We start from the raw sequence: 27,441 nt of genomic DNA, 5'->3' as shown, positions 1-27,441 counted from the left end.
ATAGATAATAGAAAAACAATAGAAAATATTCATGAAACTCAGATCTGGGTTTTGTTTTGTTTTGTTTTGTTTTAAGATAAAGTTTGACAAATCTCTAGGTAGACTAGGAAAAAAGACTCAAAATTATAAATGAAAGAAGAGACATTACAACTAATATTATAGAAATGCAAAGGATCATAGAAGACTACCACAAACATTTATTTATACGCCCACAACCTAAGAGAAGCAGATAAATTCCTGGAAACACAAAACCTACCAAGAATGAATAATGAAGAAACAGAAAATCTGGACAGACCAATAATGAGTACGGAGATTGAATCAGTAATCAAAAGTCTCGCAACACAGAGAACAGGCCCTGATGACTCCACCAATTAATTCTACAGAATATTTAAAGAAGAATTAATGTCAAGCCTTCTCAAACTCTTCCAAAAATTTAAGAAGAGGGAACACTTCCAAACTCATTTTAAAAGGACAGCATTACTCTGATACCAAAGCCAGACAGAGCCATTACAAGAAAAGAAAATTACAGGTCAAGATCCCTGATGAATATAAATGAGAAATCCTTAAAATACTAGCAAATTAAATTCAACAACACATTAAAAGGGTCATATACCTTGACCAAGTGAAATTTATCCCTGAATGTGAGGATTGTTCAATATACACAAATCAGTAAGTGCAGTATACCACATTAACAAAATAAAGGACAAAAATTATAGGATCATTTCAGTAGATGCAGAAAAGGCATTTGACAAAATCCAATACCCATTCATTATAAGAACTCTCAACAAAATGAGTAGGGAGGGAACATAATAACATAAAGGCCACATATGACAGCTAACATTATACTAAATGGTAAAAAACTGAAAGCATTTTCTCTAAGATCAGGAACAAGACAAGGGTGCCCATTCGGACCACTTTTATCCAGTACAGTTATGGAATTCCTACTCAGAGCATTTAGGCAGGGAAAAGAAATAAAGGCATCCAAATTGGAAAGGAAGAAGTAAAAATGCCTCTGTTTACAGAGGACATGATATTATATAAAGGAAACCCTAAAGAGTCTGCCAGAAAAAAAAATGCTAGTACTAATACACAAATTCAGTAAAAATGCAGGGTGTAAAATCATATTCAAAAATCAGCTGCATTTCTACCCAGTGGTTTAAATCCTCTGGGCCACATTGGGGTTGTCAGCAAAAAGAAAAGAGAACAAATGAACCCTTGCTAGAATATTATGGAGAAGATTCAATTCTCTAAAATTCTTAGAAGAATACCTGGGTGGGGGTGGGGGTTTCTAAAGTGACTTTTACAAGCCCCTGTCTCCTGCCCAGCATTTCTAAAGGAACTGAACCTATACCTTGGACAGCGAAGGGTGATTCCAGCAGGCAGATGGGAGCTGAACGCCACAAGTATCAATAAATAAGTCTTGAATGTCACTTTGCGGTCTTTTTGGAAGCCAGATGGAGAGGGGGTAGGTAATGAGAATTTCCTTCCACAGGCTCTCTGTGATCAGCAGCCACAGCAAAAAGATCCCAGGATCCTCATTTCCAGAGCTCTCTGCCACTGGTCCCCAGTCTCATAAATCCAAGAGGAACCAAATCATGTGCCCGAACTCTCCATCTATCAGTGACAGAACCCAGCTGCTCTTCCCCACTGGACACACACACACACACCTTCCAATGTTCACCTGCTTTTCTGACCCATCAGCTACTCCACTCTGGAAAAGTAATGGTATTAGTTATTTTGAAATTTTGATCAGAAGTCAAGGTAGACATTCAGGTCACCATCACTGTCACAAAGATTTACCAGAAGGAGCAACGTCGGGTAATATGTTGAAATATTTCATCTCTATTGTATGTTTCCCAATTTCATGTCCTCAGTTCAGTTCAGTTCAGTCACTCAGTCATGTCCGACTCTTTGCGACCCCCTGAATCGCAGCATGCCAGGCCTCCCTGTCTAGGAGATAAGCAAATAACTGGGCATGTCACCATTGACTCAGGAGAAAAACAAGGCTAAGTTTAAATCAGACAGATGTTGCAAATCTTTTTGCAATTTTTATCTAAATGTTAACCCTCGGGAAGAAGAGGATTCAGAGGTATGGACACCTTAGGGCTATGTAATGGGTAATTTTATGTGTCAATTTGACTGGTCTAAGGGATGAGACCAAACAGCTGGTAAAACATTATTTCTGGGTGTGTCTGCAACAGTGTTTCCAGGAAAGATTGGCATATGAATCAGCAGTTGAGTAAAGAAGATTGCCCTCCCCAATGTGGGTGGGCATCATCCTATCCATTAAGAGCCTGAATTGGGACTTCCCTGGTGGTCCAATGGCTAAGACTCTGCACTCAGTGCAGGGGGCAGGTTCAATCCCTGGTCAGGGAACTAGATCTCACATGCGACAACTAAGAGTTTGTATGCCACAACTGAAAGATCCCTCATGTCGCAACTAAGACCTGGTTCAGTTCAGTTCAGTTCAGTCACTCAGTCGTGTCTGACTCTTTGCGACCCCATGAATCGCAGCACAACAGGCTTCCCTGTCCATCACCAACTCCCAGAATTCACCCAAACTCATGTGCATGGAGTCGGTGATGCCATCCAGCCATCTCATCCTCTGTTGTCCCCTTCTCCTCCTGCCCCCAATCCCTCCCAGCATCAGGGTCTTTTCCAATGAGTCAACTCTGCGCATGAGGTGGCCAAAGTATTGGAGTTTCAGCCTCAGCATCAGTCCTTCCAATGAACACCCAGGACTGATCTCCTTTAGGATAGACTGGTTGGATCTTCTTGCAGTCCAAGGGACTCTCAAGAGTCTTCTCCAACACCACAGTTCAAAAGCATCAATTCTTCGGCGCTCAGCTTTCTTCACAATCCAACTCTCATATCAATACATGACCACTGGAAAAACCATAGCCTTGACTAGATGGACCTTTGTTGGCAAAGTAATGTCTCTGCTTTTTAATATGCTATCTAGGTTGGTCATAATTTTCCTTCCAAGGAGTAGTGAAAAGTGAAAGTGAAGTCGCTCAGTCATGTCTGACTCTTTGCAACCCCATGGACCATAACCTACCAGGCTCTTCTGTCCATGGGATTTTCCAGGCAAGAGTACTGGAGTGGGTTGCCATTTCCTTCTCCAGGGGATCCTCCCAACCCAACGATCGAACCCGGGTCTCCTTTGCAGGCAGACGCTTTACCATCTGAGCCACCAGGGAAGCCAAGGAGTAAGCATCTTTTAATTTCATGGCTTCAATCACCATCTGCAGTGATTTTGGAGCCCAAAAAAATAAATTCTGACACTGTTTCCACTGTTTCCCTATCTATTTCCCATGAAGTGATGGGACCAGATGCCATGATCTTAGTTTTCTGAATGTTGAGCTTTAAATCAACTTTTTCATTCTCCTCTTTCACTTTCATCAAGAGGCTTTTTAGTTCCTCTTCAGTTCAGTTCAGTGGCTCAGTTGTGTCCGACTCTTTGTGACCCCATGAATCACAGCACCCCAGGCCTCCCTGTCCATCACACAGCCAAATAAACAATTTAAAAAAAAAGAACCTGAATTGAACAAAAAGGTAAAGGAAGGGAAAATTTGCTTTTTTGCTTGAACTTCATCTTCTCCTCTCCTCAGACATCAACACTTCTGGTCCTCCTGACATTCGCTTTACTGCAATGGTCTGGAACACAATGTGTGATCTCTCTGAGGTATGCCTGTATTATTTTTTTTCCTTACATGTTCAAAGTCGAGTGAAAGGGTTAATAAGGGTTTGGGTAGATATCCTTACGTGGCTTGGCATTCTGTAAAGTTTTGGGTGAACAGGCAGAGCACGAACGATTTTTTAGGGCAGAGAAGATATTCTGGACCATACATAATGACGGATACATGTCATTATACCTTTGTCCAAGTCTCTAGAAGGTACAACCCTAAGAATGAGCCCTCATGTAAACTGTGGACCTTGGATGATTACGATGAGTCAACGTAGTTTCAAAGGTTGTAACAAATGTAACACTCTGGTGGGAGACGTCGATAATGAGGGAAGCTAGGTGTCTAAGTAGGGGTACAGAGTTGATAAGGTAAATGTCTGTACCTTCTACTCAGTGTCGCTGTGAATCTAAAACTGCTCTAAAACAGTATTAAATAAAGTAAATATGACATACATTCTACTCCAGAATATATCTATCTTGTTTCAGGTTTGTTTTTTTTTTTTAATTGCTTTCTGGTAAAATCACTTAATCCTCTTCCAAAAGCAGAATGGGGACTGCTCAGCCTTTGCTGTGTCCTGCATGGAGCATTCTGAGAAGCTACCACGAGGTGGCAGCATCCACCCACAGACGCTACAACCAGCCTAGCCCGTCTCTGCAGCAAGGAGATGGGAAGAAACCTGAGTCCTCCTCATCTCTTTAGTGGGAGGCCGAGATGCCAGTTCAGTGCGGGTTCAGAAAACATTGTAACCCTATGTTTTAACCCTATGAGAGGCAATCTTCTCCTCGCCTCCACAGGTACACACGTAGTCCTCCCCTCACTCACTCAGAAGGTCCTGTCACTTTTTATACACTTGTGGCTCTTTTAAACACACATACACACTTACACACACACCCCACCCAAGTTGTCCAAGCCCAGAACAAGCCCCTAACACACTAAATGGTAAAGTTCAGAGGACTATTGCACCTGTTCATTCATCCCTATTTTAACTACAGAAGTCACTTCAGATGCAGCATGTTAAATAATACATGCTTTGTATGATTTACAAATAATACACAGCAAGACAGCTTCAGTATCAGGATTTACCAGCCGCAGTGTCAGCCAGGTCACCTCAGTGGGGTGGGGGGATGGTACTCTGCGCAGCCAGGACCTACAGGAAACCACAAACTAAGGAATCCCAGACATCGGATGAGCACACCCTGGGACCATGAAGCAATTCATTCCCTTTTTTCACTCCGTAACTGATTGTCAGTGTGCTTTAGTCACATCTCGATTTTCATAGACCACCTAGTGGTTGAAGAGAGATTCAAACCCAAATTGTCTGATTTCAAACCCCCTTCTTTCTACTATCACTTTATTGTAGTGTTTATCTACTTTATTGGAACTTTTCCTGCAATACTGGAGGCGGGGGGACAAGAATATTCGGTTCTCTGAAAAGATTTAGTGTCACTTGGGTATTTTTTTTTCTTCTTACAAATAGAATCCAATAGAATTAAACAAAGAATTTTGCCAAATGCTAAACAGAAGTTTTCCTATTAAAGACATAGCATAGTTCAATGAAATGGAATATGGAATTCTAGTCAACAAGAATTCTCACAAGTATAACAGATAAAGAAATTAGCACCTGAAATTAGCACCTGAACTGCCTTCAATAGCACCTGAACTGGAGAAGGCGATGGCACCCCACTCCAGTACTCTTGCCTGGAAAATCCCATGGACGGAGGAGACTGGTAGGCTGCAGTCCATGGGGTCGCTAGGAATCGGATACGACTGGGCGACTTCACTTTCACTTTTCACTTTCATGCATTGGAGGAGGAAATGGCAACCCACTCCAGTGCTCTTGCCTGGAGAATCCCAGGGACGGGGGAGCCTGGTGGGCTGCCGTCTATGGGGTCGCACGGAGTCAGACACGACTGCAGCGACTTAGCAGCAGCAGCAGCACCTGAAATGCCTCATCACCAATATAAAATTTAAGTTCTATGAAGATTGACACACTTGTTCAAAAACATCAGTAAAATAAACTATGCATTCTTATTAGTTTGAGGTTAGTGGTTATATAACTCTTACTCAGAAGAGTTTTTTCTATGCTACTGCTAGCCACAGGGCCATTATAACCAGGAAATCAATATGACATTAAGTTGCATTAATAAAAGAATGAAGTGATTATCGGGCCTCCCCCGTGGCTCAGATGGTAAAGAATCTGCCTGCTATGCAGGAGACCTGGGTTCGATTCCTGGGTTGAGAAGATCCCCTGGCAAAGGGAATGGCAACCCATTCCAGTATCCTTGCCTAGAGAATCCCATGGACAGAAGAGCCTGGTGGGCTACAGTCCAGGGGTCGCAAAGCCAGACACAACTGAGCAACTAGGCACAGCACAGCATAGGCTGATGATGTATTGATTATCTGTTCCTATGTAACAAAATGCCACGAAGTTAATGGTTTAAACTGAGAAATTCCAGTTTAGCTGGATTTAGAAAAGGCAGAGGAAACAGAGATCAAATTGCTAACACTCGTTGGATCATAGAAAATGCAAGAGAATTCCATAAAAACATCTACTTCTGCTTCATTGACTACACTAAAGCCTTTTAGCTTAGTCTATGTGGATCACATACAAACGGTATGGATCACAACAAAGTGGAAAATTCTAAGAGATGGGAACACCAGACCACTTTACCTGCCTCCTGAGAAATGTGTATGCAGGTCAAGAAGCAACAGAACCGAACATGGAATAATGGACTGGTTCCAAATTGGAAAAAGAGTACATCAAGGCTATATATTGTTACCCTGCTTATTTAACTTCTATGCAGAGTCAATGCGAAATGCTGGGCTGGATGAAGCACAAGCTGGAATCAAGATTGCCAGGAGAAATATCAATAACCTCCGATATGCAGATGACACCACCCTTATGGCAGAAAGTGGAGAGGAACTGAGGAGCCTCTTGATGAGGGTGAAAGAGGAGAGTGAAAAAGCTGGCTTAAAACTCAACATTCAAAAAACTACAATCATGCTATCCAGTCCCATCACTTCATGGCAAATAGATGGGGAAACAATGGAAACAATGACAGGCTTTATTTTCTTGAACTCCAAAATCACTGCAGGTGATGACTACAGCCATGAAATTAAAAGACACTTGTTTCTTAGAAGAAAAGCTAATACAAACCTAGAGAGCATATTAAAAAGCAGGGACATTACTTTGCCACAGCTATGGTTTTATCAGTAGTCATGTGAGAGTTGGAGTATAAAGAAAGCTGAGCGCCAAAGAAGTGATGCTTTTGAACTATGGTGTTGGAGAAGACTCTTGAGAGTTCCTTGGACTGCAAGGAGATCAACCCTAAAGAAAATCAATCCTGAATATTCATTGGAAGGACTGATGCTGAAGCTAAAACTCCAATACTTTGGCCACCTGATGCGAAGAGCTGACTCATTAGAAAAGACCCTGATGCTGGCAAGGATTGAAGGCAGGAGGAGACGGGGATAACAGAGGATGAGATGGTTGGATGGCATCACCGACTGGATGGACATGAGTTTGAGCAAGCTCCAGGAGTTGGTGATGGACAGGGAAGCCTGGCGTGCTGCAGTCCCTGGGGTCGCAAAGAGTCAGACACGACTGAGTGACTGAACTGAACTGAAAGTGATTATCACACTCTCCTCTGACTGGATCAGACCTCTCCCAATAGTGCCAAGTTCTTGTTATGACATTTTATGATGGATTTGTTAACCTAAAGAATGGGTTTTGATGCAAAAAGTTCTTATAATATTTTAGGATGAAAAGAGAAGAGAGCTCAGGATGGTCAGGAGCTCTATGCCAGACGTCCCCAGGATCCTCAGCTGCTTCTGCTGCCATGAACTGAAGAAGAAATGGTTTCTTATATTATTTATTTGGCTGCAACAGGTCTCAGTCGCAGCACTTGGGATCTTTTAGTTGCAGCCCATGGGATCTAGTTCCCTGACCAGGGATTGAGCCCAGCCCCCCTACACTGGGAGCACAAAGTCTCAGCCACTGGACCACCAGGGACGTCCCAAGAAATTAGTTAATGAGGGGGGCACAGCACCTGTACTCAAATATGCAGGGCATTTGTTTCCTGGCTCTAGTGGTCAGATGCAGATCTTTGAATAGAACGTACACAGATAGGGATTATATTGTGATGGGGAAAAGCACTGTCATGCTGAGTGCTGTCCCACAGTGGAACAGGTGACCTGGTGAGAGCATCAGTCTTTGATGAACCCGTGAGATCCATAAGCAGAAAACCCTCCCATGTATGTCCGATGCTGTGCCAAATTCTAGATGTGCAGTGGTGTTTGAGGTAGGCTTTGTCTTTGCCCTCACAGGACCTTCACAGAGAACACAGACCAGAAAACAATACAGTTTTAACTATAAGGTATAAAATGTACTATGGTAAGAACAAGAGGGCACCTTGTTCTCACCCATCCAAAGGGCACCTGACCCTGTCTCTGAGTGCAGAGGATTCTGAGAATGGATACCTAACATGACACTTAAATAGTGAAGGAGAATTCTTCGAACAAAGAAAATAGGAGAAAGAGAAGATTTTCCCCTGAGAAGAAAGCTCCTTCCCAAACAATTCTCTGTAACCTCCTTCACATATGTAACCTTTAAAAACATCAGGAAAAATAGCCCATCGTTATCAGTTATCTATTGCTGCATAATAATAAACCACCTCAATATTTTGTGACTTAAAACCATAACCATTTAGGGATCTTCCCTGGTGGTCCGGTGGTTAAGACTCCAAGCTTCCACTGCATAGGGCACAGGTTTGATCCCTGGTTGGGTAACTAAGATTCCATATGTCATATGGCAAAAAAAAAAAAAAAGGTAATATTTTAAAAACCACAATCATTTATATGCTTACGATTCTGCTCTTGGCCAGGCGTACACACAGGAACATCTCCTGGCTCACCTGGGCTCATTCCTGCAGCTAAAATTATCCAGTGGCTCCACTGTGATGGACTGGTCAGATGCCTTCAGCTAGGGCGCCTTGGTTCTCCCCCACAGCCTCTCACCCTCTGGCAGGCTAGACGGTTCCCCTGCTTAGTGGTCTCAGGGCTGCATTCCAAGAGGACACAGGAGACATCTTAAGGCACCTGGGGACCCAGGCTCTAGAACTCATATAGCATCATTTCTGCCACTTTCTATTAGTCAGAGCAGGTCATAAGGCCAGTTTGGATTCAAGCAAAAGGGGAACAAGCAAGAGACCTGGGTTCAATTCCGAGGTCAGGAAATTCCCCTGGAGAAGGAAATGGCAACTCACTCCAGTATTCTTGCATGGAGAATCCCATGGATAGAGGAGCCTGGCAGGCTACAGTTCGTGGGATCGCAAGAGTTGGACATGACTTAGCGCTACCTTTCTTTTCTTTCTTTAAAAGGGAAACAGACTCTTCCTTTTGATAGGAGGAGCTTCAAAATACTATGGCTCTCTTTTTCCATCTACCTTGTGTATTCTAAGAAAACCCAAAGTGGAAGGAATTAGGGGAGACTCCAGGGAAGAGATGGAGCTTGAATTCAGTCTTAAAGGATTAGTCAGATTTTTTTTTAGAAGAACACAGCATCATAATGACGTGGAGCTGTCAGAGAGGATAGACGACCTGTTTGAGGAAGAATACAGGGATTGGCATCCAGCTCAGGGGGCAGAATTGTGGCGAAAGACCTATCGGGAGAAGAATGTCACCGCATGTAGTCCTGTCCCACAGGCATCTGGCTGTTCATGATATGATTAATAAATGCTGACTGTGAGGGACTTCCCTGGTGGTACAGTGGTTAAGAATTCACCTTCCAATGGTGGGGACGTGGGTTCAAACCCTGGTGGGGGAACCTAAGATCCCACACACTGCTAGGCAACTAAGCCCAGGCACCGAAACAAAGACCCAGTGCAGCCAGTTTTTTAACTAAAAAATAAATAAATAAAATAATATACAATAAATACCGACTGCGTCCAATCAAGGCCAAAATTATGAAGGTTATATGATAAATGTAGGAGTTCGCCAAGAGAAAATGTTTAATCAAGGGAGTTAGGCAATGAGACTTTTCCTAATGTGTCTGAAATGTCAATTCATAGACACTGCATAAAGTATTGTAGCATCCAAACTATTTTCTTTCTATGGATCTGGTCACGACCTTTAATTATCTGTACTTTCTGTGGAGGCTGACGTGATCATCTGTGTCAATTCTGACTCCTTGTTCTGATCACATCAATTCACTCAGAGCAGAGGACAGAAATACTGTCCTCAGCAAGTTACATTTCCATCTGACATAAAAATGGACACTGAAACCAGGAGACCATTATGAAAGCAGACATGGAGGCATTTGCAGCTACCATCTAAGCCAACACACATTATCTCCCTCCAGTTGTGTTTACACAAGATTTTTTCTTCTCTGTGCCCTCAGTCGGTAGAAAGGAGATATTTTATTGCTAAAAGGTTGGAGAGAGAGAGAGCTGAGACTGTAATTCTGGAACTAATCAACTTTGGCAAAACCAAGATAGTAGTTATTTGTCACTAGAGTGGTAGATTTCCCAGGATCACATGGACCAAATGATTTAAGCTACTAAGAACAGAGCATAAACATTTCCCTACATCTGTGGTTGCTCTGTGAGCAGGAACCAACATGACTCATGATGAAAGTGCAGTCATAAAAGACCACGTATTATTACTGTATGATTCCACTTACATGCAAGGTCCAGAAGAAGCAAATCTACAGAGACAGGAAGTAGATTCGTGGTTGCATAGTACTATGAGGAGAAACAGAGGGTAGCTGCTGAAGGACACAGGGTTGCTTTTTTGTCTAGTCTCTAAGTCGTGTCCGATTCTTCTGCAACCGCATGAACTATAGCCCAAAAGGCTCCTCTGTCTGCGAGATTTCCCAGGCAAGAATACTGGAGTGGGTTGCCATTTCTTTCTCGAAGGGATCTTCCCGATCCAGGGATCGAACTTGCATCTCCCGCATTACAGGCAGATTCTTCACCGCTGAGCCACAGTTTCTTTGGGGGATGATAAAATGTTCAAAATTTGATTGTGTAACTGAGCAGAGGGCCTTCCTAGGACAAACCCTTTCACCATGTGCTCTGCCTGCCTATTATTTGTAGAAAAACTAGCCTCCTAAGGCGTTCCCCAGCTTCCAAAGAATATATTTAATCAAAGAGGTGAGAAAATACAAGGACAGAGGAAATACAGGAATACAGAAAATACAGGACAGAGGACAGCAGTTGAGCACAGGTATTAATAGTTGAGCCAATAAACAAATTCAAAGACCTTTGGTTCCTCTTCAAGGGCTGTAGATAATATTCTGAGCCAAATTCCTTGGGCTGTTTTGCAGCCACTGACACCCCCACCAGGTGGGAGAAGTTAACTGCATGCTGCCCACAAGCACATAGACCCCAGACTGGCTGGTTGATGATACTGACTCCCAGTTACCTCACCACCAGCCAATCAGAAGAGTGTCCACGAGCTGATCACACACACAGTGCCACCGCCTCCCTCTCCCTGTCTTTATAAACCTTTGTCTGAAAGCCATGGGGAGTTCGGGCCTTTTGAGAATTAGCTGCCTAAACCCTTTGCTTTTTCCTGGTATAAACACTGTACTTTTCTTCACCACAATCTGCTGTCATTAAATGGGCTTTTCTGCATGTAGGTGAGCAGACTGAGTTTGGTTCAGTAACAGTTGTGGTGATGGTTATAAAACTGAATACATTAAAAATCATTGAATTGTACACTTTAAATAGATGAATATATGGCATGTGAATGCTATATCAGTAAAGCTGTTCCAAATAATACTAAGTTAAATTAAAGCATAAACTCTCTTTACATGCAAATCCTGTCATTTGGATGCTGGCTGGCAACCAGCCTCCAATCTAACCTTTGTGCTCAGAAAGTCTTTTCGAAATCAAGGAGAGACATATTCTCAAAGCAAAAACAAGTATAATAAACATGTCTTCTGCTTTCTAATTGTGCCCTTTTTCAATCCAAAGGGAGCAAAGGGCTTTCACACACAATGGTCTTAGTGATACTCTCCTCAGTCATTGCCCGGAATAGTTTTTTTTTTTTTTCACTGACAAGTAAGTTTAATGTAGTTATTTTCAGTAAGTTTTTATTGGTGTCTTGTTGCTTTACAATGTTGTGTTGCTACTATACAGCAAAGTGATTCGGTTGTGTGTGCATTGCATGCGTGCTAAGTCGCTTCAGTTGTGTCCGACTCTTTGCAACCCCATGGACTGTAGCCCTCCAGGCTCCTGTGTCCATGGGATTCTCCAGGCAAGAATACTGGGTGGGCTGCCATGCCCTTCTCCAGGGGATCTTCCAGACCCAGGGACCGAACTTGCCTCTCTGAAGTCTTCTGCATTGGTAGGTGGGTTCTTTACCACTAGCACCACCTGGGAAGCTTGTTGTACGTGTACATATATCCCCGCTTTTTTGGATTTTTTTCCTTTTTAGGTCACCACAGAGCACTGAGTAGAGTTCCTTAAGTTATACAGTTGGTTCTCATTGGTTATCTATTTTGTGTATAACATCAATAGTGCATACACGTGAATCCCAAACTCCCAACTCATCCCACCAAACCCTCTTCCCCCACTGGTGTCCACATGCTTGTCCTCTGCGTCTGTGTCTCTATTTCTCATTTGCAGATAAGATCATCTACACCACTTTTATAGATACCACATATATGTGCTAATATATGGTTTATTTCTTTTTTAATGGAAGGATAATTGCTTTACAGAATGTTGTTGTTTTCTGTCAAACCTCAGTATGAATCAGCCATAGGTATCCATATACCCCCTCCCTCTTGAACCCCCCTCCCATCTCTCTCCCCATCCCACCCCTCTATATGAGGGGTGTTTTTGTCTTTCTGACTGACTTCATTCTGTATGACAGTCTCTAGGTCCATCCACATCTGTACAAATGACCCAAGTTCATTCCTTTCTATGGCTGAGTAACATTCCATTGTATATATGTACCTCATCTTCTTTATTCATCCTCTGTTGATAGACATTTAGGTTGCTTCCATGTCCTCATTTTCAGAAATAATTTTATTTACATTTATTTGCATATAGGAAACTGAGGTTCAGAAACATCAGAATATATAGTTGTCAGAGCTTAGCTTTAGTAGACATACAGTGCTTTGTTCAAATTCCTTAAATACAGCTTATTAACCCAAAGACTTTTGGCAAGTTTTTACACCTGAGTTTTAGTCGCCTCATCTTTATTAGGGATGATAATAATACCTCTCTCATAGGCTTGTTAGAACTAGAGGAGAATTTATCCACACGCACATGCACATACACACACACACACACACAAACACACACATGGACATACACACAGACAGAATGCTAAACTTCAAAAGAGTTTAGCAAATGGTTATTAAACTGGCCTCTGGAGTCTGACTACTTGGGTTCAAATGCCAGGCCTGCCATCTGCCAAAGCTCAATCATGGAAGAAGCTTGGCTTCGCTGTGCCACATTTTCCTAGCAAATGGGGACAGTAATGGACCGCACTAATGGCAGTGCTAATTCAGGGGACATGGGTTCTATCCCCGGTCTAGGAAGATCCCACATGCCACGGGGCAAGTAAGCCTGTGAGCCACACTACTGAGCCCTTGTGCCTAGACACTACAAGCTACAAGGGCAGCCACTGCAACTAGAGAGCAGCCCCTGCTTGTGACAGCTGGAGAGCCCGCAAAGCAGCAAGGATCCAACAGTCAACAATGAATAAAATTTCCTGGACAGGGATCAAACCCATGCCCCCTACAGTGGAAGCATGGAGTTTTAACTGGACGCACAAGGAAGTCCCCGTTCAGCTTACTTTTGATAAAGAGTTTTCTGCTATGATCACAAGGCACTCATATACCGCCCTGCGCTATGCTTAGTTACTCATTCGTGTCTGACTCTGCAACATCATGAACCCCACCAGGCCCCTCTGTCCACGGGAATTCTCCAGGCAAGAATACTGGAGTGGGTAGCCTATCCCTTCTCCAGGGACTCTTCCCAACCCAGGAATCGAACCAGGGTCTCTTGCATTGCAGGCAGATTCTTTACCAACTGAGCTACCAAGGAAGCCCCAGTACCTATTTTCAGGAGAGTATATGAAGGTGGCCATTTGTATCTTGACCTTCACCTAGGTCATTCATTCATTCAATCATTTTCCTAGTGCTTTAACTAACCCAAGTTCAAATACTTTGCAATATATTAAGTTTCAATTTCCTTATCCTTGTTGGGAGACAAGTCTGACCAGATTTCTCACCTGATGCAAGATCTGGGTCTTCTATGTAAGGTATGTTTGAATGGAAAACAGCCTTGGAAGCTAGAGACACATATTTCATGAGATGTTTGGCGATTATCTCTCTGGAGATACGGCAAGGTAGTAAAGATAAGCCTTTTCCTCCTCTCTCCCTCAGTGGAAACCTGCTTACATTCCAGGGGAATAACTGATCTCTCTCACCATTGGAAAGGATCACCAGTTTCCTAATCTGAGGGCTCCTGTCCCATAGGGCAACCCTCTGTATGAACAGGTAACCTCTAGCTTTCATCACCTTTCCCCTCGGAGCGTGAAGCAGGTGGAAAAGGTTCCCTGGCAGGTGAGTACTAAATCCTCCTTGTCTCTGACCCAGAGGTCTCATGTCTGCTCTACGTATATAAAAACTCTAACAGGCTAACTCATAAGCTTACAAGTAAGGTAAAAATCTCAGACTTTTCTCAATTTCTGACTGAAGATTTTATAAAATGAATAAGAAGAGTCACCCTTTAGGATTTTTGTCAAGACCATATGAAATAATGCAGGCAAGAATTAGCTATTACGTGTCAGTCACTGTGTCTTAATATAGGCTTCCCAGACAGCTCAGTGGAAAAGAATCCGCCTGGCAAATGGGAGACACGCGTTCAATCTGAGAGCACCTTGACTCTGACTATCTATGCCTTGTTCTCTGATGTCTTCCAGCCTTAACAAGTGCTGTTTCTTTATGTTGGTAACATCCTTCCTTTTCTGCTTAGTAAACTTGTACTCAGTCTTCAGATTCAAGTCAGTGTTTCCTCCTCCAGATGTTTTTTTCCATATTTTTTATTGAAGTATAGTTGATTTACAACATTAATATTAGCTTCAGGTGTACAAAGATAAGGAAATGCAAACCACTCCAGTATTCTTGCCTGGAGAAATTCATGGACAAACCTGGCAGGCTACAGTCCATGGGGTCGCAAAGAGTTGGACATGACTAAGCAACTACTTGATGGAATTCCAGTTGAGCTATTTCAAATCCTGAAAGATGATGCTGTGAAAGTGCTGCACTCAATATGCCAGCAAATTGGGAAAACTCAGCAGTGGCCACAGGACTGGAAAAGGTCAGTTTTCATTCCAATCCCAAAGAAAGGCAATGCCAAAGAATGCTCAAACTACTGCACAATTGCACTCATCTCACACGCTAGTAAAGTAATGCTCAAAATTCTCCAAGCCAGGCTTCAGCAATACGTGAACCGTGAACTTCCTGATGTTCAAGCTGGTTTAGAAAAGGCAGATGAACCAGAGATCAAATTGCCAACATCTGCTGGATCATGGAAAAAGCAAGAGAGTTCCAGAAAAACATCTATTTCTGCTTTATTGACTATGCCAAAGCCTTTGACTGTGTGTATCACAATAAACTGTGGAAAATTCTGAAAGAGATGGGAATACCAGACCACCTGATCTGCCTCTTGAGAAATCTGTATGCAGGTCAGGAAGCAACAGTTAGAATTGGACATGCAACAACAGGCTGGTTCCAAATAGGAAAAGGAGTACGTCAAGGCTGTATATTATCACCCTGCTTATTTAACTTATATGCAGAGTACATCATGAGAAACGCTGGACTGGAAGAAACACAAGCTGGAATCAAGATTGCCAGGAGAAATATCAATAACCTCAGACATGCAGATGACACCACCCTTATGGCAGAAAGTGAAGAGGAACTAAAAAGCCTCTTGATGAAAGTGAAAGAGGAGAGTGAAAAAGTTGGCTTAAAGCTCAACATTCAGAAAACGAAGATCATGGCATCTGGTCCCATCACTTCATGGGAAATAGATGGGGAAACCGTGGAAACAGTGTCAGATTTTATTTTGGGGGGCTCCAAAATCACTGCAGATGGTGATTGCAGTCATGAAATTAAAAGACGCTTGCTCCTTGGAAGGAAAGTTATGACCAACCTAGATAGCATATTGAAAAGCAGAGACATTACTCTGCCAACAAAGGTCCGTCTAGTCAAGGCTATGGTTTTTCCCGTGGTCACGTATGGATGTGAGAATTGGACTGTGAAGAAGGCTGAGTGCCGAAGAATTGATGCTTTTGAACTGTGGTGTTGGAGAAGACTCTTGAGAGTCCCTTGGACTGCAAGGAGATCCAACCAGTCCATTCTGAAGGAGATCAGCCCTGGGATTTCTTTGGAGGGAATGATGCTGAAGCTGAAACTCCAGTACTTTGGCCACCTCATGCTAAGAGTTGACTCATTGGAAAAGACTCTGATGCTGGGAGGGATTGGGGGCAGGAGAAGGGGACGACAGAGGATGAGATGGCTGGATGGCATCACTGACTCGATGGACGTGAGTCTGGGTGAACTCCGGGAGTTGGAGATGGACAGGTGAGAGAGTCATTTCCTAGGCAGGTTGATAGGAAATCTAGGGGTCCCCAAGGAGAGAGGGGTCTAGAATTCTCAAGGAGGAAGAAAGGACAAACTTTTTTTCTTTCTCCACATTCCTTAGGATTATATAACAATAATGTATCCTGCCTGAGGACAGTCTCTGGATTAAGGACAGTCTTTGGATTAAACCTTCTGTTATCTTAAAATGTTAATAATGGGAGTAGACCTGGTCTTTACAAGGATGTATCTTGCCTGAGGACAGTGTTATCTTAAAATGTAAATTATGGGAGTAGGTCTGATGAGGTCTTTACAACCTCCAGACATTCTTTGGATTCACTGGAGAGTATATAACTTCATTGTTAACACTAGCAAGCGGGTACTCTTTCTACCCCCTTCTGATGCCTATGTCAGAAGCTTTCTCTATCTCCTTTATACTTTAATAAAACTTTATTACACAAAAGCTCCAAGCGGTCAAGCCTCGTCTCTGGCCCTGGATTGAATTCTTCTCCTCCGGGGGCCAAGAATCCCGGTGTATTCGTGTGATTCAACAACAACCTTTCACAGGGAGGCCTGGCATGCTGCGATTCATGGGCTCGCGAAGAGTCAGACACGACTGAGTGACTGAACTGAAGCAACTATTTGGAGAAGGAAATGGCAACCCACTCCAGTGTTCTTGCCTGGAGAATCCCAGGGACGGGGGCGCCTGGTGGGCTGCCATCTATAGGGTCGCACAGAGTCAGACATGACTGAAGCGACTTAGCAGCAGAAGCAGCATCAAGCAACTATTACTCACTCACTCAGGTGTACAGCACAATGATTCAGTATTTTTATATGTTATACTCCACTTAAAGTTATTACAAAACAATGGCTTTATTCCCCATGCTGTACAATATAGCCTTGTTATTTATTTTATACATAATAGTTTGTTTCTCTTAATCTACCTTTCACCCCTATTCCCCTCTCCCTTCACTCTCCTCACTGGTAAATACTACTTTGTTCTCTATATGTGTGAGTCTGTTTCTGTTTTGTTATATGCCTTTGCTTGTTTTAGATTCCACATGTAAGTGACAACATAGAATATTTGTCTTTCTCTGATTTATTTAAGCATAATACCCTCTAGGTCCATCCACATTGCTGCAAATGGCAGAATTTCATCTTTTTTTTTTGACTGGAGTGATATTCTATTATATACATATATGTGTGTGTGAGTGCTCAGTCGTGTCCAGCTCTTCATATATATACATATATATCTTCTTCATTCATTCATCAGGATGCTTTCATATCAGAGCTATTGTCAATAATGTTGCTATGAACATTGGAGTGCATGTATCTTTTCAGATTATTGCTTTTGTTTTCTTCAGATATATACCAACAGTGGAATTGATGGATCATACTTCAGTGCTCTTGCCCATGGACGGAGGAGCCTGGTGGGCTGTAGTCCATGGAGTCGCTGGGAGTTGGACACGACTTCACTTTCACTTTCACTTTTCACTTTCATGCATTGGAGAAGGAAATGGCAACCCATTCCAGTGTTCTTGCCTGGAAAATCCCAGGGACGGGGGAGCCTGGTGGGCTGCCATCTATGGGGTCGCACAGAGTCAGACACGACTGAAGCAACTTAGCAGCAGCAGCATGTTTAAGTTTTAGTTTTTTGAGGAACCTCTATTCTGTTTTCCATAACCGCCGTACCAATTTACAACCCCACCAATAGTGTACTAGGGTTTCCTTTTCGCCACATCTTCACCAAAACTTGTTATTTGTAGACTTTATAATGATAGTCATTCCGACAGGTGTGAGGTGATATCTCACTGTGGTTTTGATTTGCATTTCTCTGATGATTAGAAGCTCCAACACATTGACCACCTGATGTGAAGAACTGACTCATTGGAAAAGACCCTGATGCTGGGAAAGATTGAAGGCAGGAGGAGAAGGGGACGACAGAGGATGAGATGGTTGGATGGCATCACCAGCTCGATGGACATGAGTTTGAGCAAGCTCTGGGAGTTGGTGATGGACAGGGAAGCCCGGCATGCTGCAGTCCATGGGGTTGCAAAGAGTTGAACACGACTGAGTGACTGGACTGAACTTATGATCAGTGACGCTGGGCCCTTTCTCATGTGCCTGTTGGCCATGTGTATGTCTTCTTTGGAAAATCCAGGTGGTTTTACTTGACATCACAGGTCAGATGTCTCTGCTCTGCACTTCTCTGGCCAGCAGCATCTGTATTTACATTTATTATCACATTTTGAGAACCCCAAATCAGTTCTGCCCTTCAAAATGCTGTCTTATGGCAGATGCTGCATCTTCCTTTATAATTGCCCTTTTTCGCAATGTCCCCTAGGGTGATGATATGTTTTAGAAGGACACTGCTGGCTGTCCTAAGGAGAATGCCCTAAGGGGCAAGACTGGAGTCCAACAGTCTAGTGACGGGCTTCTGGGGTGACCCAAGAGAGGGCTATGATGTAACCACGTGGATGAGAGGCAGGTGCCTTCTACTTCCTGTGATAATGAGAGATGGGCCTGATCCCCAACTCAGCCCCTCCCTTGCTATAGACTTTGGGCTCCAACTTCCTTCCAACTTATTGTGAGGAATAAATGAGGGAATAAATGTTTTAGTAGCTATTTGTTAGTATATTCTGGGGTCAACTGGGGAGTGTGGGAGGTGATAGAGAGTTGGATCAAGGATGACTTGGATTTCTGGTAAAGTCAGAAATGACTCAACACTGAGCATGTCAAGTCTTGATGGGAGGGCGTATTTGGGATCAGTGGATGCAATAGGCGCAGGCCTTCACATCTCAACCTGAATCCTGGTCCTCACCCCATGGGCAGGGCAGGGTGGATCCAGCAGAGGCAACCAGAGGGACAGAACTGTTTGGGAAAAACAACAGGCCACCTATGTGACAGGCTGCTGCTGCTGCTGCTGCTAAGTCGCTTCAGTCATGTCCAACTCTGTGCAACCCCATAGACGGCAGCCCACCAGGCTCCCCCGTCCCTGGGATTCTCCAGGCAAGAACACTGGAGTGGGTTGCCATTTCCTTCCAATGCATGAAAGTGAAAAAATAAAGTGAAGTGTGACAGGTTAGGCCCTATTAAAGGTGCTCTGTGTGGCCCTGGGTGAGTCACCTTCTCCACCTCACCCCTCCTGGTTCCCCAGTCACAGGCAACCCCTCTAGACTCTGGGCTCCTAGAACCACCACATGACAGGCAGTTACTTAGAGCTACCCCACAGCCCCAACACAGATGGCATACACAGGACATGCGAGGCCACGTGTGCACCTCCCTCTCATGCAGGTGACCGGCGTGAGCCAGGGCTGGTCCAGAACCCAGAGCTAGTCATGATTCTAGCTGACAGGGCAGCTGGGGTCCTTCAGGTGAAGTGTCTTGAGTGTGAAGCAGAACAAAGGGAAACCAAGACACACCCAAGGGCCGCACACAGGAGGCCACAGTTGGACACCTTTAATAAAGGGTTTTCAAAAATCATTTATTGAAATCCTTATAGTTATCAGGTAAAAACACGAAGTATACTTTTCCAGAGTGACTTCACAGGCACAGAAAAGTGTTTGGAGACATTCTGCGAGCCAGGGGGAGAGGTTTCCAGATGGTCCACCAGCCAAAGACCCCAATACATTCTGTGGGGGCTCTGGAGATGCCCTCCAATCCTGAGGAGGGGCAGAATCACCGGAACCTTCTCCTACAGCCTCCTTCTGGTAAGAGTGCCTGCACCCAGGCCTCCCCTCAAGCTCTTCTTCCAGGGCTGCACCTTTTCCTGGGGCAAGCTGGGCGTGGAGGACAAGGGTTGAGGGGATACAGAAGGCCCCGGTCCATCCAGAGAAAGGGCTGCTTCTTCAGATGAGGTGGCCTTCAGCAGTACCATCCCCTCCCCACCCAAGGCCACAAAGACAGCCCAGCATCCCCTGCCCTGGCTCAGGGGCCTCCTCTGTTCTCCTCGGAACAGGAGGCCACAGGGCTTCTCATCGAGTGGGTCTGGAGGCCAGTACATGTCCAGCTGCCACCACTCCCACACCCACACACAAATGGAGCACACCCAGACGTCGGCACAGAGCCACACACTGCTGACTTCCACGTGTACACACAAATGAATGACACAACAGGTCACACTCAAATGCAGGCACCCCAAGTGCACATGAACACTCTCTGAAGGTTCCAAAGAGGCACATTCCTATCCAGCCACCATATACACATGTGCGCGCGCACACACACACCCCCTACATACAAGTGGGTCCCTCATAAGTACTCTCTCATAAGTACTCTCTCCTTACAGTTTATATAAACATCCACGTGGTAGCCGCTGGGGGCGGCTGCTCAGATGCCCTGCTCCCTTTCCACTGAAGCATTCACTTGCCAGGCAAGGCCATGCAGCAGGACAAGGGACTGTGCACAGGTGTAAAAGCCAGACCCCTCGCCCCAGTTCAGGACCACTCTTCAGGGCCATTATAGCTTCAGAGCCTTTGTTCTTACTGCCCAGTCCTGCTTCCGTCATTCCCCCAGGTGGTGATGGCGAGAACACTCCCCTAAAAGTACAAGTCTGTGCAAAGGTCTCTCTTTCCTTAAGGGTCTTCAGTTCCCTGGCCTAGAAAAGATTATACCTTTTCTTCCTGCAGCCTGAGGCTGACCCGCAGCACCGATCCACAGCCTGGGCCTGGAACAGAAGCCTGGAGATGGTTCCTGGACAGGCCACCAAGGAGCTGACTCCAGGTCAGGAAGAGATCAGGGGATCCTCAGAGTCATCCGCAATTGGTAAAAGGAATCTACCCTTCATCTGTGCTTTTGTTCCCAGTCTCAAGCCCCAGCTGGCCAGGTGACCTTAGGCAATACTTCGTTCCTTTGACCTCAGATTCTCCATATATACAGTGGGAAGTCTGGAGTTTGGGACACAGGCTTCCACTGACATCTATAAAGTGCTGCATGGCATGGTCTAGATTTACACTGCTCCAAACATGGTCCACTGGTCAGCAGCAATGGCCTAGCCAGGGAGCTTATAAGAAAAGCAGAATTACAGGCCCCACTAAGACCTGCTGAATCAGAGCCTGCATTTTCACAAGACCCCTGGGTGGTTCCGATGCACATCACAGCATGAGAAGCACTGTCCTGAAGGAGCTCTGAAAGCCCTTTCAGTTTCTAGATTCTATGATCTACAACTGCATTGGGATGGAGTGTGGGCCTTTGGGTTGAGAGGAGTTATTGATTTGCTAGCGAAGTTTTGTCTTTGTTGCTCTCTCCAGCTCAGTTCCAGGCAGCTGGAACTCCAGCAGAATTCCTGGCTGTGTGGTAAGAGTAATTTTTAAAATAATAATACAAACAATGATGAGGGTTGAGTACAGTGAAAAATTTCTTTGACTCAGGATCTCCTCACTATTAGACATTCCTGCCCCCTTTCACCCAGGAGAATCCAATAAATATTTGGATCTACCTGGAGCCCAGGGGGCTGACTTTTCTGAGCTCAGAAAAGTTTCTGGAAACACTTCCTCTGAGTCTGCCTGAGGGCAACCAGGAAATGGGAGAAAGGCTCCAGACGCCATGTAACAGGGCATGATATTATCAACAGTCATTTCCAATTGCTGGAATCCAGAGCCTGTGACTGCCTGAATCCAAAGGTCACCCAGACTGCCTGGACCAAGGGCTTACATGTGGTCTGTTACAACTGATTTAAAGGGAATGGGAACTCCCTGGAAGTCCAATGGTTAGGGCTCCATGTTTTTACTGCCAAGGGCCTAGGTTCAATTCCTGGTCAGGGAACTAAGATCCCAAAGCCACACAGCATAGCCACCCCCCCCCCCCCAAAAAAAAAAAAAACTGATGAACTTGACATATATATATGAGTGTATGAGTGTTTACTTGGAAGTTTATATGTAAAATAAAGAGAATATAAATAAAGTACAGATACATGGTTGACTTGAGGGCAGAGGAGGCTGCCAGAGGCTCTCTGATTGCAAAAGCAGATGGATGGATTAAAGAATTCAGTCAGTTCAGTTCAGTCACTCAGTCGTGTCCAAACCTTTGCTACCGCATGGGCTGCAGCACACCAGGCTTCCCTGTCCATCACCAACTCCCAGAGCTTGTTCAAACTCATGTCCATCAAGTTAGTGATGCTATTCAACCAACTCATCCTCTGTCGTCCCCTTCTCCTGCCTTTGATCTTTCCCAGCTAATTAGCAGATGAGGACCAAAATCTGAAATGCAGGATTCAGGAGTCCAGGCCATTAATAGTAGGGTTGGGAGTGGGAGGTAAGAGGGTGAGGAAAAAAAAAACAGGAAATGGCCAGAAGAGATGATCAGTCAGAAGAGGGAAGCCAACTAGCCACTGTCTTCTGAAGATAAGAGTCAGAAGGTGGAGAGCCACCCTGATGATGGTTGAGAACAAAGACAGGAACCAGCAGGGGCAGCAGGGACAAGTTAGACAGTGAGGTGGAATACGGACCATGTTTTCTCCTTCCTTCCTCCCCAACGTGCAAACCATCATACATCCTACAAAGTTCAGATCAAATGCCATCTCCTCCATGAAGGCTTCCCTGCTTTCCACAACTGGCACTGAGTCCTCACTCCTGGGCCCTCCCCAGCTCTCTCTCCTCCAGCTCATCTTTGCCACATTCTGCCTCATTCTATTATAGCTCCCTTAAAAGGCAACTGGTTGAGAATTCTCTGGCATTCCAGTGGTTAGGACTCCATGTTTTCACTGCCAAGAGCTGGGGCCAGGGAACTAAGATCCCAAAAACCACCTGCCAAAAAAAGGTAATACTGTGTATCCTTTGTACTTGATTTTGTGTGTGTATGTGCGCCTCTTCCTTTAGACTCCTGCTTGGAATGGAGACGTGGTGGCTGAAGCTATGACTGCCTCCTTGGACCACTGGGTAAGGGCCACACCTTATGGAGGATGGAGGCACGAGCTGGGTTGCTGAGGGCTGTGTGGGGCAGAAATGCCATACTCGCCCTGGACTGCCTATCTCTAGATTTTTAAGTTAGAGAAATACATTTTATCTTGATTAAGCCTGTTATTTTGGATCTCTGTTACCTGCAGATAATTCTAATTTTAACTGATAAACTGGGAATTATTTCAGACTCCTTTTCTACTTCTACCTGAATTTTAATCACCAAACACTTTTGATTCTTCCTCGTTGATAAGTCCAGACCTGTAACCTTTCCTCCATCATTGCTACTTTTACCTGAACTCAGACAATCGAGAATTTCTTGCCTGGATTATTGTCAGCCTTCTTTTGACCTTGCCTCCCTACTCCTTGGACTTCCCTGGTGGCTCAGTGGTAAAGAATCCACCTGCCAATGGAGAAGACGCAAGTTCATAGCTCAGGAAGATCCCCTGGAGAACGAAATGGCAACCCACTCCAGTATTCTTGCCTGGAGAATTCCATGGATTCTCATGGACAGAGAGGAGCCTGGCAGGCTACACTCCATGGGATCACAAAGAGTTGGACATGACTCAGTGACTAAATAACAACAACCCTACCCCTAACAACTGTCTTTTCCAATTCACTTTTCATACCAGTATCTCAAATTTGCTTTCTTATGAGAAAGTAAAATGTATTTATTACAGAGTTCCGTACCCAGAATGGTGATAATTGGTAACATTTTCTGTAATTTTTTATGAAGCAAATATGACAAAGTTGTCTTATTCTCTCCACAAGGGCAAACACCCTCTTGTGCCCTCCTGATCCTGAACTCAACTGGATCTTTGGTGCATTCTTTCAAACTTTTACATATGTTTATCAATGCAAAGAAATAGAGGAAAACAACAGAATAGGAAAGACTAGAGATCTTTTCAAGAAAATTAGAGATACCAAGGGAACATTTCATGCAAAGATGGGCTCGATAAAGGACAGAAATGGTATGGACCTAACAGAAGCAGAAGATATTAAGAAGAGATGGCAAGAATACATAGAAGAACTGTACAAAAAAGATCTTCACAACCCAGATAATCACGATGGCGTGACCACTGACCTAGAGCCAGACATCCTGGAATGTGAAGTCAAGTGGGCCTTAGAAAGCATCACTACGAGCAAAGCTAGTGGAGGTGATGGAATTCCAGTTAAGCTATTTCGAATCCTGAAAGATGATGCTGTGAAAGTGCTGCACTCAATATGCCAGCAAATTGGGAAAACTCAGCAGTGGCCACAGGACTGGAAAAGGTCAGTGTTCATTCCAATCCCAAAGAAAGGCAATGCCAAAGAATGCTCAGACTCCCACACAATTGCACTCATCTCACACGCTAGTAAAGTAATGCTCAAAATTCTCCAAGCCAGGCTTCAGTAATATGTGAACCATGAACTTCCTGATGTTCAAGCTGGTTTTAGAAAAGGCAGAGGAACCAGAGATCAAATTGCCAACATATGCTGGATCATCGAAAAAGCAAGAGAGTTCCAGAAAAACATCTATTTCTGCTTTATTGACTATGCCAAAGCCTTTGACTGTGTGGATCACAATAAACTGTGGAAAATTCTGAAAGAGATGGGAATACCAGACCATCTGACCTGCCTCTTGAGAAATCTGTATGCAGGTCAGGAAGCAACAGTTAGAACTGGACATGCAACAACAGGCTGGTTCCAAATAGGAAAAGGAATACGTCAAGGCTGTATATTGTCACCCTGCTTATTTAACTTATATGCAGAGTACATCATGAGAAACGCTGGACTGGAAGAAGCACAAGCTGGAGTCAAGATTGCCGGGAGAAATTTCAATAACCTCAGACATGCAGATGACACCACCCTTATGGCAGAAAGTGAAGAGGAACTAAAAAGCCTCTTGATGAAAGTGAAAGAGGAGAGTGAAAAAGTTGGCTTAAAGCTCAACATTCAGAAAACTAAGATCATGGCATCTGGTCCCATCACTTCATGGGAAATAGATGGGGAAACAGTGGAAACAGTGTCAGACTTTATTTTCTGGGGCTCCAAAATCACTGCAGATGGTGATTGCAGCCATGAAATTAAAAGATGCTTACTCCTTGGAAGGAAAGTTATGACCAACCTAGATAGCATATTGAAAAGCAGAGACGTTACTTTGCCAACAAAGGTCCGTCTAGTCAAGGCTATGGTTTTTCCTGTGGTCATGTATGGATGTGAGAGTTGGACTGTGAAGAAGGCTGAGCGCTGAAGAATTGATGCTTTTGAACTGTGGTGTTGGAGAAGACTCTTGAGAGTCCCTTGGACTGCAAGGAGATCCAACCAGTCCATTCTGAAGGAGATAAGCCCTGGGATTTCTTTGGAGGGAATGATGCTAAAGCTGAAACTCCAGTACTTTGGCCACCTCATGTGAAGAGTTGACTCATTGGAAAAGACTCTGATGCTGGGAGGGATTGGGGGCAGGAGGAGAAGGGGACGACAGAGGATGAGATGGCTGGATGGCATCACTGACTCGATGGACATGAGTCTGGGTGAACTCCGGGAGTTGGTGATGGACAGGGAGGCCTGGCGTGCTGTGATTCACGGGGTCGCAAAGAGTCGGATACGACTGAGTGACTGAACTGAACTGATGAGTGAATGTATGCTATGGTTTTGTGTATTTTCAAATTTTATCTAAGGACTTCTCTGGCAGTCCAGTGCTTAAGAAGACTGAGTCAATGGTTAAGACTCGGTCTTCCAACACAGGAGCTGTAGATTTGACCCCTGGTTGGGGAACTAAGATCCTGCATGCTGCAGGGCACAGCCAAAGCAATAAACAAATAAGTAAATACGATCACTTCTTTAAAAAATAATAAATAAAATAAAATTTTATCTAAACGGCTCCATATTACACTTATAGTCCTGTAACTTGCTTTTTTATGTTCTTGAGGTCATACATATTGATACCTATAAACTGAGCTCATTCATGTCAGCAGTCTGTAATTCTTCACTGTGTGACTGTATCAGCACATGCGTCTAATTTTCTCTTGATAGGCAACTAGGTTGTTGCCTGTGTCTTAGTTTTACCAATAACGTTTCACTGACATCCTTAAACATACACAAGGTCTCTAGGATCTGTCCCGGGAAGTATAATTGCTGGGCTCTGGCGACAATGATTATTATGCATTGAAACGTATCCTGCAATCAGGTAGCTTGAAGTTCCAACCCACATACCTGGGAATGTGATTTACTAGCAAAGGAGGTCTTTGCAGATGTAATCAAGCCATTAATGGGAAGCCCTTATGGTGGTCCCTAACCCCATATGACTGGCATCCGTGTAAGAAGTGAAGAGACACACAGGGAGAGAACACCACGTGAAGATGGAGGCAGGGGTTAGAGCAATCTGTCAGTAAGCCAAGGAGCTAGCAAGGATTGCTGGCAACTGCCAGAAGCTAGGAGAAAGGCATGGAACAGATTCCATCTCAGAGACTCCCAAAGGAATGAACCCTGCCTTGATTTTGGAATTCTAGCCACTGAAAACTGTGACAGAACAGCTTCTGTTGCTTTAAAACATCCGGTTTGTAGTAATTTGTTACAGCAGTTGTTAGGATACTAATGCAGAAGGGGAATGGAAATCACGGCCTGTGAGGGCAAAGGCTGAGGTCGGAGAGTGAGCAGATGAGTCTGAGACAGTAAGTTGGGGCTGCTCTAGGAAGAGCCTAGAATGTGACACCAGGTAGGCATCCAGACTTACTCATTTACACACTGTCATGATATAGAAGATAAACTAAGTCGGCAAGAGACACAGTTCTACTTGGGTTTCAGAGAAGAGGGTCCCAGAAACAGCCACTGGGAATTACCTGGCGGTCCAGTGGTTAGGACTCTGTGATTTCACTGCCAAGGGCCAGGGCTCAGTCCCTGGTGGGGGAACCAAGTTCCCATAAACTGTGCAGCATGGCCCCAAAAAAGAGAAACAGCCACTGTTTAGAATGGACTTGTTTGAATCTTTCCACGTCTGGAGTCTCAAATTCATCTGCTTTTTCCTTTAAGAATGATTAATTCCCTTCCACACACAACTGCAAGGATTTGACAAACACAAGGTTATCATTAATAACCACGAGTTGTTTCTAGTTTGCTAAACCAGACCCTGTTTTTCGACCTAATCGGCTAATCTCGCCTAATCCTCAGAAGTGTCCCAGGAGATAACGCATGTTATCTTCTCCATAACAGAGATTAGAAACCACGCAGGAACAAGATGAGGTGATCTGCATTTACGGAAACATCCGGCTGAAGATTTAGGAACGTC

General features: G+C 44.2%; 1 long non-coding RNA gene across 1 annotated transcript in view; it reads right to left on the bottom strand.

The window, feature by feature from the left end:
- Positions 1 to 27,441, bottom strand: part of LOC147353335 (uncharacterized) — a 30,541-nt gene that overhangs the window by 1,928 nt on the left and 1,172 nt on the right. The window lies entirely within an intron of this gene.

Source organism: Bos grunniens, chromosome 18, assembly GCF_055505025.1.
Source record: "Bos grunniens cultivar Pamir isolate PY7600 chromosome 18, Bosgru_T2T1.0, whole genome shotgun sequence".
Taxonomy (NCBI): Eukaryota; Metazoa; Chordata; class Mammalia; order Artiodactyla; family Bovidae; genus Bos; species Bos grunniens.
Note: the sequence above shows the minus strand (reverse complement) of the source record. Positions and strands in the feature narration are given on the sequence as shown.